Source organism: Carettochelys insculpta, chromosome 1 (assembly GCF_033958435.1).
Source record: "Carettochelys insculpta isolate YL-2023 chromosome 1, ASM3395843v1, whole genome shotgun sequence".
Taxonomy (NCBI): domain Eukaryota; kingdom Metazoa; phylum Chordata; order Testudines; family Carettochelyidae; genus Carettochelys; species Carettochelys insculpta.
The window spans coordinates 130025328-130039971 of NC_134137.1; the positions used below are offsets into that span (position 1 = coordinate 130025328).

At 45.9% G+C, this 14644-nt stretch overlaps 1 protein-coding gene across 17 annotated transcripts in view; it reads left to right on the forward strand.

Moving 5' to 3' along the window:
- INPP4A (inositol polyphosphate-4-phosphatase type I A) overlaps positions 1 to 14644 on the forward strand; it is a 198048-nt gene that overhangs the window by 46968 nt on the left and 136436 nt on the right. Inside the window, exon 1 of one of the 17 annotated variants that reach the window (XM_074991780.1) lies at positions 695 to 712. The exons of the other annotated variants lie outside the window; for them this stretch is intronic. The gene's annotated coding sequence lies outside the window, so the exon portion shown is untranslated. Of the gene's footprint in view, positions 1 to 694; positions 713 to 14644 lie in introns of those variants that run through there. 17 annotated transcript variants of the gene reach the window in all.

Below are 14644 nucleotides of genomic sequence, written 5' to 3' on the forward strand. Positions count from 1 at the left end.
TCTGATACTTCATTCTTTGATTCCACTGAGATTGAATCAGATGCTTGTACCTCATGTGTTACACATCATTATTCATTTCCAGGAAATAGCCAGCCACTGACTGAGATGTGAACACAACATTGTTGCTATTGTTTCTTCTTCTTTTTCACTCCCAAGACTTTATGCTGCTAGCCAGCAAAAAATTAAGGGACCTCTGCTGAACCAAAAAGGGAAGGAAAACCTCCAAAACCTACTGATAGAGAAAGCAGCAGCTCTGTGGCATATTCCCTCTTCCTGTGTTCATCACCTTCCCCCCATGCCCCACCGGGAGCTAGAGAAAGCTGCTCTGTGATAGCTCCTGAGAGAGTGAAAGAAATCAGGAAGTGGCCAGGGCTGGAGAGCAGCCTCTGTGTGCAACGTGTCTCCCTCAAAACAATATGAATTTCACGTGAGTTTCCTGGCAGAAGTTAATTCTGCTTTGGCACTGTGCATCCTGCTGCTCCCTGCAGAGGGAAGAGGCATGCATGAGCATTGCAAGGTAACAGCCTCGGAGAGATGTATGGCCAACAAGTTCAGGGAGTTAGTGACAGAGCATCACAGAAGGCTTGGTGGGACTAGACTAGTTCCTTTCCTCCATGAACGTTTGGCAGGGATTAGAGACTGTGCCGTCTCTGGACCAAAACCCACACATTGAAACTGTCTGTGGAAACTCCATCAAGTGGCACTCCCACAGGTACTTGAATCACCTTTTTCTTCCTGTTAGCATGCTACGGTCTCAAATGCCAGTTAGTGTCCTGTCTGCATGTGCAGCTGTTTCCCATGTCAGGCTCTCATTCTCTTGTTTTTGTTCATGCACGGTTTTCAGAAGGCAAATAGTTTAATTATATTTGTCCGAGTTGTTGCATGACAGAACAAACACCACTGCCAGGTTATTTTTAAACAAGTCTTTGTTGTAAAGCAGCTGAAGTGGCTTTACAACCAAAGCCTGGCAATTCTGAAACAGTCCCACTGCAGCAATCAGTGACAGCAACATAACCCACATTGAATACTTTGTTCATGTTACTTTCCCAGGTGAGCAATTGTTGTGTTAGCCACAAAGCTACTACATGACTATAGTGGAAAGGAGGTGGAATCTATGGGACAGCCTTTTGAGGCATGGTCCATACGAGGAAAAGGAGTTTGGAGCTCTTGCTTTAGAACTTTATGGAGCCCTCTATCATTCTTTTCAGTTGAACTGCAGTCTTTAATCACGCCAGAGGCTGTTTGTTCACCTGCAAACCAAATGACAGGACACAGTTTGGAACCTTTCTAAAACTGAAGCAGACAGGACTCAGACAACCATAATTGCAGCAATACAGCTTGTTCAGCCAGCCTTGTTAGCAGCAGAGCCCTGCTCACTGTGAATGAGAATAAGTAGGTGCCATAAAGTCTTTATTTGTTGTTTTGCATAGTGGAGTGGAAAAAACCGTTTTAGTGGCTGAAAAAATTTTTTCCCATGACAAGTGGCAAATGTTAAACTCTCCCTCCAAATTACCATTTTTGTAAAGTTTTGGGATGTCATGTCATCTTCCATGCCGGTCCTGCTACTCCAGTTTAACTTCCCTTTCACCTTTCTCCCTGCTCATTCCAGAGCATTATTCAGAGCACTTCATTGTACTGTGCTGCTTGTCTTTTTTCTATCAATCTACTTGCCTGTTCATTCTTCCCCTTCCCAAGCATAGTTTGTCTTTGCAGTCCTTCTCTTGTCTGACCCTCTGTTGCCCGGCTTTACCCCGCGTTTTCTCCCTTTGCACTCTCTCCCATTGCCATATCAGCATCATACCAATCACTCTTCTCTTCCACAACATATTTCTCTGCATAGCACCTGTTCCGTTAAGCAATTTACTGTCTCTACAATTCCTTTGTAACTACACATCCACCACTAAACCCACCGTGCCACTAACCACCTTCCCCTTCCTAAGGGGCACATTAACCTCCACTCTGCAAAGACCACTTATGAGACCTAGCTGCCCTCTGCCTTGAGGCTGGCTGTCTTGATATATTAACCAGGAAACACACTGCTTAGACTACTTCTTTGGCCTTTTTTGCCTGACTTAAAACAAGAAGTCCTGTGGCACTTTATAGGCTAACAGATATTTTGGAGCATAAGCTTTTGTGGGCAAAGACCCATTTGCTGCTTCTGATGAAGCAGATTTTGGCCCATGAAAGCTTATGCTCCAAAATATCTGTTAGTCTATACGGTACCATAAGACTTCTTGTTGGTTTTGGAGATACAGATTGACATGGCTACCCCTCTGATACTTGCCTGACTTAGAGACTGGGTTCTCAAGCACTGATCTCTTCTCTTGTACTACCTGCCATTTTTCAGAAAAATCCTACAGCTAATTCTCAAATCCTTCCTCTTCATTTATATCTACTCTTATTCTGAACCCTCCTTTCACCAGCCAGTCTCACCGGCTTGTATCTAGGCTGCCTTACCACATAAACTTATTCCTCGGGATTCCATCACTTCTGTTGGCCTCTTCTAGTTTGGTATCATAAGAGGATGTTTCAGGTCATACATTCCTCTGATTCTGTGTTGGGCATTTTTGTTAATTCTGTCTAATAGTTCTCCAACCCAGACCAAGGGATTGCATGGCAAATTGCATTAAAAATCTGAAGTATGAAATCTATGATCCTTTATAGAATTTTAAAAGTTGGTGTTACTTGTTAATGTTCTCAGTGCTCTTCAGAGGCAGATCAATGGAGGCATTCAGCATTTGTTAGGGAAATAAATAGATTTTTTGGGTTGGCTTTCTAGTTTCCTTTTTAATTTCAAAACAAAAAAGCAGGCTAGTAGCACTTTGAAGACTAACAAAATAATTTATTAGGTGATGAGCTTTTGTGGGACAGCACCACTTCTTCAGATCATAGCCATACCAGAACAGACTCCATATTTAATATATTTGTTCTTTTACTGACACATTTTTAATCACACACTTTTAGAAAGGAGATGTATATGTTTCTTTTTCCTTCTTTAAAACGCCTACCTTGCAGATCGTTACTAGGTATTGATTTAGCCTGTCAAGTTAATAGGTTTGAATTGGCTTTTAAATAAGCATCATTAAATGTAATCTCAAAATTTGGCTCTATCATGTTGTTTTCCAAACTATTTGCAGAGTTGGTCTGATTGTTTCTGTAGATTAAAAATGATTGTGGTTTTCCTTTAAGATTCTAAAATTGCTAATATTTCTCACACAGATGGTGAAGTTTTGGAGGGTATGTTTTGTAAAAAGGTTCAGCAGGGGCTTGCACATTTTTTAATTGCATCTGCAATATCACTGCGGCTTTTTTTTTTTGGAGGGGTGAAGTAGGAAGTGTGCAATAAATACACAAATAAATTGGCAAATCCTATTGAGCTACTGGCTAAAGCAAAATCTATAGCAATAAATTCTTAGCTCACTTCTGTAATAGTTGGAGGCAAATGTGACTCTTTGAATTAGTGCTAGAGCAGTATTAGTAACATTTCAGTCTATTGTATGCTTCCCAAAAAGGCAGGCTGTCTAAGAATGCTGCAAAAATGGTGCTGGCTACAGGGAGGGCCTGGTCTGTTTTTAAACAGGGTAAAAACTGTCACTCTTTAAAAATGATGTGATGTGATGTGAGAGTAACTTAAGCTGTTCTTCCTTTAATTGTAGTGTTGCATCAGTTTCCTTTTTCATCATAACCATAGCTGTTAGACAGAATTACAAGAGGCCTCCCACCCCATAGGCATAGGCGGCGGGCATAGAAAAGTTTCTTTAAACAGGCTGGGATCTTTTGATTGGTTCTTACATTTCTGTGCACAGCGATGGCAAAGGGAGCTGTACTCTGACTCAGACACTTCCTCTATGCTTACCCACTTGTAACTTCCCAAGCTGAGTTGTGCAGGAGTGCTGCAGCCTGTACAATAAAACGGAAATTAGGACAGTTTAATGGTTTATGGAGCAAAATCTGGAGACAAATTTATGGGAGCACTTCTTTGTTAGACCAGTGATTCTCATAAAAAAGATCCCCCTGACTCAGTGCGGTGTTTTTGCCAAAATCTATTCAATCTTGATAAACCTGACAGCTGATAAGAAGGACGTGTCCATAACAGACAATGAATAATATTGTGGGTCAAGGTGGAAAAGACGTCTGGACTAGAACATCCCTGTGTTACTTGCACCATAATTCCCGTTTGCCCACATTTACATAAGTGATCTTGCATTTTCAATAACTCTTCCTTAGGGATTTCTGAAGTCACTTCCTGAATGTTTCCAAAATCTATGGTGAGCACAAATCGCTTTAGACGCACCCTTTGCAAGAAATGGAATGGCTGTTTCTGATTATAAACTGCGGTGGTAAGGGCTGTCACCTAAGGATAATGATCCATAAGGAAATGGAACAACCACAATCACATCCAGTAAATGAAAGTTCATGAGGGTGTAAGGCAGATAGACCCTGGTCATTGGTAGGAGGGACTGAACCTGTGACCTTAGCAGCGAAGGCCCTGTGCTCTACCACCTGAACTAAAAGCCAACTGCCTCTTAACCAAGGCTATAGAGAAGGGAAGGCGATGTCTCTGTTCAGTGGTATCGGTGCCTCTGGGGTTGCAGTGACATTCTGACCTGCTCTTTGCAGCTGTTCCAGATGCACAAGGTAGTATTGGTAGCATCTTGTTTAAATAAAACCTAAACTACTTTAGAATTAATTTTATGGGATTTGAGTGGTGGGTTAGTAATTCTTTTTGTTCCAAAAATTAAGTAGTATTGAGCAATTACCTAGTATCATCTCAAAGGAAAGTTCTCCCAGTTGTTAGAGCAATAGTTTAGGACCCAGTTGCCCCAGTTCAATTTTCTGCTCTGCTGCGAACCATAGCGAAGTCATTTGGTATCTGTGTGGCTCAGTTCCCTATCTCTTAGATGTGAATAATAGCATTTGTCTAACTCCATACCCATGTTGTGCTTAAAGATGTGAAGTGAGAATATTTTGGTGGCTAAAATAATAGTAAGGAATTTTTCAGCACTTTCTCTAGCTTGACTGGTAGAATTGAATTGAAGGGAATTTAAAGGTGGGAAAGACTTATTAAAGTAACCCCATCCATGCCCCTGCCAGTTTAGGATTGTTTCTCTTCATTATATAGTCTTATTTTGTCCCATTCGACTGTAAGCCTCCCAGACAATGTGTCCTCATAGAATAATAAGAGGATGGAACCCCCTACGTGTTTTGTTTTAAGAAAGAAAAAAAATATTAAAATGGGTCGTTCCAAAATGGAAGTTTTAAAATGGTTTGTTTTTACTCTGAAGCACCATCTTTTCTTTGTCTTGCTATTTGGAATCTCCATCTGTAGAGGTTTTTAAGTCCTGGCTTGACAAAGCTCTAGCTGGGATGATTTAGTTGGGATTGCTCCTGTTTTTAGCAACAGTTTGGAGTTGATGACCTCCTGAGGTCCCTTCCAACCCTATGATTTCCTCATCCTGTTGTCCTGTCTGTGTGTGTGTCTGTCTCTCTCTCTGTCTCTCACACACACAAGATCAGAAATTATGGGAGCCACATTAACCACGCTGAGGTGACACTTCTCATGTAGGGACGTCAGCTTTTGTTTTGTTTCAATTTGCCTGGCCTCATTTTGAAAAAAAAAATCCCAAATGATCTAAAATCAATTATGTTTTAAATTTCAATCTTTAGATTAATCATGACGGAGTTAGTTTGCTTTATTAATATTTTTAACAAGCTTTTCCTCCTCAGGTTCACACAGGGCTGGTTAGTGATACCCCTCGTGCAAATTGCTTAGCGTCTTACCCAGTGAATGGAGACCCTTGAGTTCAGTGGGGCTAATTTGAAGAGTGAGGGTTAGAGAATCTGGTCTGCTTTTAGTCAAGAAGCTTTACAGTCTTGCTGATAACATTCTGATTGACTGAATCATGAATTGCTTTTTACAAGAAAACTAATTGACTTGAGGGAGAGCGAGAGAGACACCTGTTCTTCAGTAATGCTGGTGCTCATCATCTTTAAATTTGTTACTAACCAACAGACATTTAAGGCCCAATCCTAAAACTTTTTCTCTCACTGGTCAGTGGGACTGTTAGTCTGGTAAGGTACTAACCAATATGCATAAAAATAGCCAAACTGGGCCCTTAGATCTATCCTAGGCAGGTTTTGTTAGGGAGTTGGTAGCACTGGCTTGGGGCAGGGAAACTTGCCCACAGAATGTGAATGAGTTGGGGTGGAATGAATTATTGGAACAAACCTGGGAAGCCATTTTTGTATATTTTGAAAAATACAGTTTTTAAAAACAAGGCCTGGTATTCTGTGGTATGTATTGTGTAAATTTAAGTGTGGTGTTTTGGTTGATATAATGCATAATTTTTAGAAACTGTGATGGTAGATCAAAAAGACAAGTTTGATAATACATTACCTTGAAAAGAGAAAACAAAATATCTTTACATCTGGTTCTTTTTTTTCCACCCCCAGTTTGATTTAAACAGTACAGAAAGTGCACAGAGAACATTGGAGTAGCTGAGTATACTTTTTTAAGTATGAACAGTAGTGTATTCTCTGGCATCCGAACTTAACAATCACTGTATAACACAAAGTAGCATAAGATTTATAGGAAACCTGACACAGAGAATGTATAGTGTTTGCTGAATGAATAGAATTGGTGTATATAAACACAAGAGCATAGCATTGTTCAGTAGTGTATGGAATGGTGATGTTCAAGACACAATAGCATGTCATTGCTTGAAGATAAATTCACGCTTGGGTTTGACTTTCACTTTTGTTAGTATTCACAGATTGACACAGCTTTTCAGTTGACACAGTTGTGTAATTGCTGAAGATTCATTAGAAAGGATGCATTATACCTCATGGTCAGAGAAAGAGGTAGAGAGAAACAGTCACTTATAATAGATAAAAATAAACATACTTAGGTTTGAAATTTGCATGAATCACACACATTTAAGGAAATGTCCTTTCATCTAGATCGAGCTAGAATATAACGATTTGTTGAAGGAAGGTGGGAAGTCCAGGCACAGTTTTCAGAGGTGCTGCTTTTGTCACCCACAGCTACAATTTGAGATTAGCAACATTTTCAAAACCAATCTATGAAGTCTTTACAACAGGGATGGGGCCTTCAGAGTCTTTCCATTGATTTTAATGGGAAGCAGATTAAGCCCAAACAGGAAATTAATGAAAAGGCAGATTTGTTGTAAACAGATTTTGTGATGCTAATTTGGAAAAGTTTCATATCAGAATTAATACATTATTAAGCTCTTATTTGCTGTCCCTCTCTAGACGACACATGGACGGAAGTTAGCATTAGAGATCGTGAGAATGGGTAGGTACATGTGAGCCGAGCATACACCACATAGCCAGTCCCGTTTGGATTTGCAGTCACACATTTTCTGGGGAACCATACTCCTCCTCCTTTTCCTCCTCCAGGTGAGCCTTCACACTCAACTGGTACATTCATTGCCTTCTGCCCCTCCCCCACCCCCGAAATTACAGCATTATGTCTGTCTGTTCATCTGGCTAATATAGTCTTTGTTGCCATGAGGTATATTTTTTACTTGTCTTGAGTTACTTTAATTTCTTCCTCGAGTGTCCCCGTGGGTGCTCCACGATAGGTGTTGGGCTCGCCCCAGCGCCGCAGGTCGGATCTTTCAGCAGTTTCTGCCGGACCGCGCATGCATTGGCGCGCACCGCTCCCTTGCGCGCTCCCGGCCATGTGCGCGATCCGGTCCCTGCCAGTTCCTCTTTAACCGCCATCGGCTGCAGACGGAATCCGCTCAGGCTACGGCCAGAGTTAGCGTATTTAATGTTTTTAAAGTGTTTAGAGCTTCTTTTTCAGTCTTTAGCTTAACTTAGCTTGTTATTGTTTTCAAAACAAAAAAAAAAAAAAGTAAAGTTTTACAGCCTTAGTAGTGAGCGGAGCAGCGGAGGCCCGGGGACGTAAGGCCATTAGGCTTCCTGCCGCGGCAGGCTGAGTCCAAGAGGGGAACAGGCACAGAGAAGGTGCTAAGTACCCTATTAACAACTCAAAGACTCACCACAATGTCCTCTTCAGGATTCAAAGTGTGAGTCATGCCGCAAAGCGATGCCGGCCTCCGATGGGCACAGAAATGCTCCTTCTGCGCAAAGCTCACAGCCAGAGCAAGGAAGGACAGAGAGATGCGGCTGAAAATGCTGCTCTTTGACAAGGCCCTCCAGCCAGACGCACCGGAGCGGCCTCAGCAGGAGGGACCCGCAGGGGCCCATAAAAGGAAAGCTGCTTCCCTAACCCCATCAGCGCAAAAACGGAGGAAGCTTTCACCAACCCGATCCCTGCCGGCAGCCACAGCGAGCGGGACGGGTGGAGCGCATAGCCCCCAGCCGCAGTCACAGCTGAGCGGCGGCAGCGCGGAGACGCACATGGCAGAGGCTGAGCCTCTGATAATCAAACAGCTGCCCTGCACCATGGGCAGGGCGGCGGCCAGGCAAGCGCCGGAACCGGTGGCACTGCAGCTAGTGGCACCGACCCCCGGGGAACCAGCGGTGCAGAGCTTGCAGGCACGCGGCCTGCAGGCACCGGGGGAGACCACCCGCGTGGCACCGCAGCGGAGCGTGCCGAGCGCAGCGCAGACAGTGGGGCCAAGATCCCCAATGCGGAAAGGGGCGAAGGCAGCACAGAAAACCTGGCACCGCAGCCCTTCTCCAGACAGGGCTGCAGGGCTACTCGCTCTAAGCCCTCCACTTATGCTGCAGACTCCAACGAGGCGGCAGGGGTCACCTCCAGAATACCCTGAGCCCCCATCCCCGTTCCTACAACCAGCATCACCATGGCTCGGACCACCATCACCCTTCCTGGGCTTTGAACCCCTGGAGTACTGCCACAAATCAGTCTCTCCATTATCTCAATCACCCAGATGATCTCGCTCCCCCAGACGCAGGGGTATGCGCCTCCAGAGTGGTCCAGGTCTCCATCTCCGGAACAGTGCCCATGTTGCCATGGTCGCCTCTATCACGCGGGGCATAGACACCATAAGCATACTCCCAGGGACAGATCCCCCCAGACGTTTCAATATCCCCGAGGGCAATCGCGGACGGGGACGGAAACGCAGATATCTCAGGGGGAGTTGATTCTGGAACCCCGAGATTTTCCCTCACGAGTATCTAGCGAGAGGATGTATCACCGTTAACAGGACCCAGAGGGGTCCAGAGAGGCTTACCCTAGCGGTTCCTTGCTATCTTCCCCTGACGAGGCCATGGCCCCAGGGGACGTCCATCCTCCGGACAATCTCAAACAGTTCCAAGAGCTGTTTAAAAGGGTGGCCTTCACGCAAGGCATCCAAACAGCAGAGGTGCAGGAGAAACACCATAAGCTCCTTAAAAACCTGAGACCTCCGGCCTCTTCCAAAATAGCTATTCCGCTTGATGAAGCAATCATGGAGTCCACCACCACGTTATGGCAGACCCCTGCATCCATTCCGCCTATAAACAAGAGAGCGGATAAGAAGTACTTCGTCCCGGCGAAGGGCATGGAGTTCCTATTCAGCCACCCGCAACCAAATTCTCTGGTGGTGGAATCGTCTCAACAGAGGTAGAAGACTTCTCAGTACAAGACAGGGGGAACGGACAAGATGCCAAGAAACTAGAGTTGTTCGGCAGAAAGGTCTACTCCTCCTCTACCCTACTGTTGAGAATGGTGAATTACGCAGCGCATCTAGCGAACCATAATTTCGACAACTACTCCAGGCTGACTTCCCTCATGGACTCTCTTCCAGAGGACAAGAAGCCGGTGCTCAAGGCCATCGTGCAGGAAGGCTATGCAGCCTCGAGGACAGGAGTTCAGATCGCCCTAGTCGTAGCGGATACGGCAGCACGCTCAACAGCTACGGCAGTGGTCATGAGCAGGGAGTCCTGGCTCCAGACATCGGGTATCCCGAGGGATCTGCAGGTGAAGATCGTTGATCTCCCCTTTGACACGCAGAAGCTGTTTGCAGTATCAACCACAGTGTCCCCAGTACCACAGGGGCTACAAGCAAGGGCGACATCAACAGCACCAACAGTACAGAACTCCCAGGCGACGTTCTCAACAGAGCCGTGCGTCCTCGGGGCAGGGCCAAAGGCCACAAGTTTGACACACAGATCGAGGGCTGCACTATCACTACCATCGCGCAATGTCGTCCGAAGCTACTGTTCCACCATCGCCTCCGACCATTCTACGACCAGTGGCAAAAGATCACCACAGACAAATGGGTACTGGAGATAATAGCCACGGGTTACGCAATTCCCTTCCAGTCGCTCCCACCGCCACAACCTCCACCCAGACCCCACCTAAAGGACGCCTCCCACGAAGCGAGACTCAAGCAGGAGGTAGGCCATCTTATGCGTATAGGGGCAGTGGAAAGAGTGCCGGAGCAACTCTGAGGGAAAGGGTTCTACTCAAGATACTTCCTCACGGAGAAAACGACAGGAGGCTGGAGGCCCAGCCTGGATCTTCGAGGCCTCAACCGGTACTTGCGCAAGTAATGCTTTTGGATGATCACAGTCACCTCTATACTTACGGCACTGGATGATGGAGATTGGTTCGCAGCCCTCGACTTACAAGACGCGTATTCCCACATAACTATTCACCCAGCTCACAGGCGTTTTCTCCGGGTTATGGTAGGCAAAGAACATTTTCAGTACGAGGTTCTGCCATTCGGCCTCTCCTTGGCCCTCAGAGTCTTCACCAAGACTTTGGCAGTGGTGTCAGCCTACCTGCACAGACAGGGGGTGTTTATATTCCCATATCTGGAAAAAAAAAAACCAAAACAAAAAAAAAAACAAACAAAAAAAAAAGACTGCCTACTGAAAGGGGCCTCGAAGGAGGAGGTACTTCGCACGATACGCGTCACAGCAGACACATTCTCTTCGCTGGGCCTGGTCATCAATTTGGCAAAATCAAAGATAGACCCCGCACAAGACATAGAGTTCATAGGGGCACGCATAAATTCCATCACAGCAAGGGTTTATCTATCAGATGCCTGCTTTCGCGCCATGGGTTCCCTCGTGCAAGTTATCACCTTCAGCCCTACGGTGCCGGTTCTGACGTGCTTACAGCTGCTGGGCCACGTGGCAGCAGCAACGTTTGTGGTACAGAATGCCCGATTGCATAGGCGCAGCATGCAGCACTGGCTGGCGAGCGTCTACAACCCGGCAGCACACACTGTCCACAGGGTGGTGTCGCCCACGACAGAGGTGCGCAGATCTCTGCAATGGTGGGTGAACCCCAAGAACATGCTAACAGGGGTGCCCTTTCACCAACCACAAATATCTGTTTTTCTCACTACCGACGCCTCCCACATAGGGTGGGGAGCACACATGGGCGAAAAGGTGATGCAAAGACTGTGGTCCTCCACGGAACAGTCACTGCACATAAATATACTGGAGCTCAGAGCAGTGTTCAACGCCTGCAAACACTTTCGAGACCATATACAAGGCAAGTAGTCGGGATCAGTACAGACAATACCTCCACCATGTTTTATATAAATCGGCAAGGAGGAGCTCGGTCCCGTGCCTTATGTGCAGAAGCAGTCCGATTGTGGAACTGGTGCATCACCAACAATATAACCTTGAAAGCCTCATATTTACCAGGCGCTCACAATGTAAAGGCAGACCAGCTGAGCAGGCACTTTGCACTCACACACGAGTGGCAGATCCGTTCCGATCTGCTACGACCGATTTTTCACGCATGGGGATTTCCCCAGGTAGACCTGTTTGCCACTCAACACAACAAGAAGTGCCCACAATACTGCTCCAGGGTAGAACTGGGACGGGGGTCCCTGGGGGACGCATTCGTGATCTCGTGGAAGGGCCCCCTGCTCTACGCCTTTACTCCCACAGTGCTTATCCACAAAGTCTTGCAGAAAGCCAGGAGAGAGAGAGCCCGAATGATCCTAGTAGTCCCAACGTGGGATCTACAGCAATGGTTCCCCTTACTCCTGTGCATGTCGGACCGTCCACCGATGCCCCTCCCGGTGGCGCCGGATCTGCTCACGCAAGCCCAGGGGTCCATAGTGCATCCACACCCCCGAGACCTGGGACTGCAAGCATGGTTAATCCATGGCTCAGCTCCCTAGAGAGCACGTGTACTGAGGGAGTGCAACAAGTCCTAGAAAGTAGCAGGAGGACTTCCACCAGGAAGCCCTATAAGCAAAAATGGACTCGATTCACTGCATGGTGTTCTACCAAGCAATTAGCCCCCCTTGCTGCGCATATACCTGTAATACTAGAGTATTTACTGGACCTCAAGAGAGGCGGACTCTCCCTGTCCTCGTTGAAGGTCCACCTTGCTGCTATATCGGCTTTCAGACATGAAGAGGAAGGGCACACGGTGTTTGCCCATCCCATGGTTACTAGGTTCCTCAAAGGGCTGGTAAACCTATACCCCCCTCGGAAACCGCTTCCACCTTCGTGGAGCTTGGACCTGGTGCTTAATGCGCTAACGGGACCACCGTTTGAACCCTTAACCACGATTTCCCTCCGTCTCCTTCTGTAAAGACGACCTTCCTTCTTGCAATCACGTCAGCTCGCAGGGTGAGCGAGCTTGCGGCAGTTATGGCAACGCCACCCTGCACAGTAATTTCCAAGGAGGCGGTAACCTTACGGCTGCATCCAGCCTTTGTTCCCAAAGTTTCTTCAGAGTTTCATATTAATGAACCTATAGTTTTACCCTCGTTTATCCAAAACCTCATAACTCCAACAAAGAGGCGCACCTACACCTCCTGGATGTGAGGAGGGTGCTGGCTTTCTATATAGACAGGACTAAGTCCTTCCGGAAAATGGATAGACTCCTAGTCTCTCTCGCTCCCAAATCAAAAGGAGAAGGTCTTTCTTCGCAGAGAATCTCAAAGCACATCGTATCCTTCATAAAAATGTGCTACGAACTTAGACTCCTTTACTGACCCCGCCCAGGGCTCATTCCACTAGGGCGGTGGCGGCATCAACAGCCTTTTTCAAGGGCATTGCGCTAAAAGACATTTGCAGAGCGGCGACCTGGTCATCCTATGACACCTTCGCCAAGCATTATGCCCTTCACAGGGTATTCCAAGAGGATACCCGTCTCTCGACAGCGGTCTTCTCGGGGACAAGCTGCACATAAACCGATTACCTACCTCCTATCTTGGGTTACTGCTGGGTAGTCACCTATCGTGGAGCACCCATGGGGACACTCGAGGAAGAAAGAGAAGTTACTCACCGTAGTAATGATGGTTCTTCGAGATGTGTCCCTGTGGGTGCTCCACCACCCGCCCATCCTCCCCGCTTCGGATCTCTGTTTAGTATTTTTCAGGAGCATCCGAGGTGGTTGGTCAAGGAACTGGCGGGGACCGGACCACGCACGCGGCCGGGAGCGCGCAAGGGAGCAGCGCGCGCTGGCGCATGCATGGTCCGGCAGAAACTGCTGAAAGATCTGACCTGCGGCGCCGGGGCGAGCCCGACACCTATCATGGAGCACCCACAGGGACACATCTCGAAGAACCATCGTTACTACGGTGAGTAACTTCTCTTTTCATCTCTGTGTCTGCTTCTGAGAGATAAATTTTTTTCTTATCTTCTAAGAACAAAGCATAAGAAAAAAATCTTCCTGCCAAAACTCAAAATTATGAAATTTGAATGAGGATTTAGATTCTTTTTCTTAGCATCTAACAGCTGTTACAATAGAGTCATGAGCAGGTTTTAAACAAACATGTTTCAGGGTTTAATTCAGCTTTAGAAGTTCTATTCTTATATGCTTGTTTTCATTGAAATACAGATAGACAGCTATAAAGACATGTTGATATTAGTAAAACGTGTTTTTTGACAGGCCTGGATTGGGGAGCAGGACTCCATAACACGTAATAATAATATAATTAATAAACAGTGCCTTTCCCCGAAAAAAGCTTACTAGCTACACGTGTACATTTAACATCAAAGAACTAATTTGCAAATAAGGGACAAAAAAGCCCAAAATACCTTAACTGTGCCTGCTAAGGCCTACAGTGTAATACAGTGTACTGTGTATGTTGTTAGTGTGGTTGAGTGTCCTGTTTAGCCGAGGGAGGCTTGTAAATTGGCACTGTGTTGGATGTGAACGTTTCTTTATTTTAGGATTTCCTTGGTGGAAGAAAATGCACTGTATTTTTGGTGACATGGGCTCTTAGCCTTTTCTTGTGGTTTTTGGTTTGAGTGTTACTTCTTCAGTGAGAAGCCTTGGTGGAAATCTATCTGGGTGAAATGCACTCCAGTGTTTACTGCGGTTGGTGGAAGATCTGATGTAAACGCTTTGACAGAAACCAAATGTCTTGTAAAACTATTGAGCATGTTTATATAAAATAAGTGTTACACAGTTCTGCAAGTTTTAATGGCACCATTATCGTGGTCAGTAGTTTCTGCTTTAAAGAATAGTCATCCTACTAAGAAAAGAGAAATCCAAATATGAAAGGTTTTAATGACACTGTTCTAGCTGTGCCTCCCTCCACCTTTCTTCACTTTGTGCTGTTGAGCTGCAAGCTGCCCAGAAGAATGTGTCCATGTTTGTTTTGAAGGACATTTTTCAGCACTCTGATTGCCCTGCTGTAATATGCCAGTTCCGAAGTAGTTTGGTAACTAAGTTGTAAAATGGAGAGAGCGTTATGTCTATGGAAATCAGACTTCTTCGTGTGTA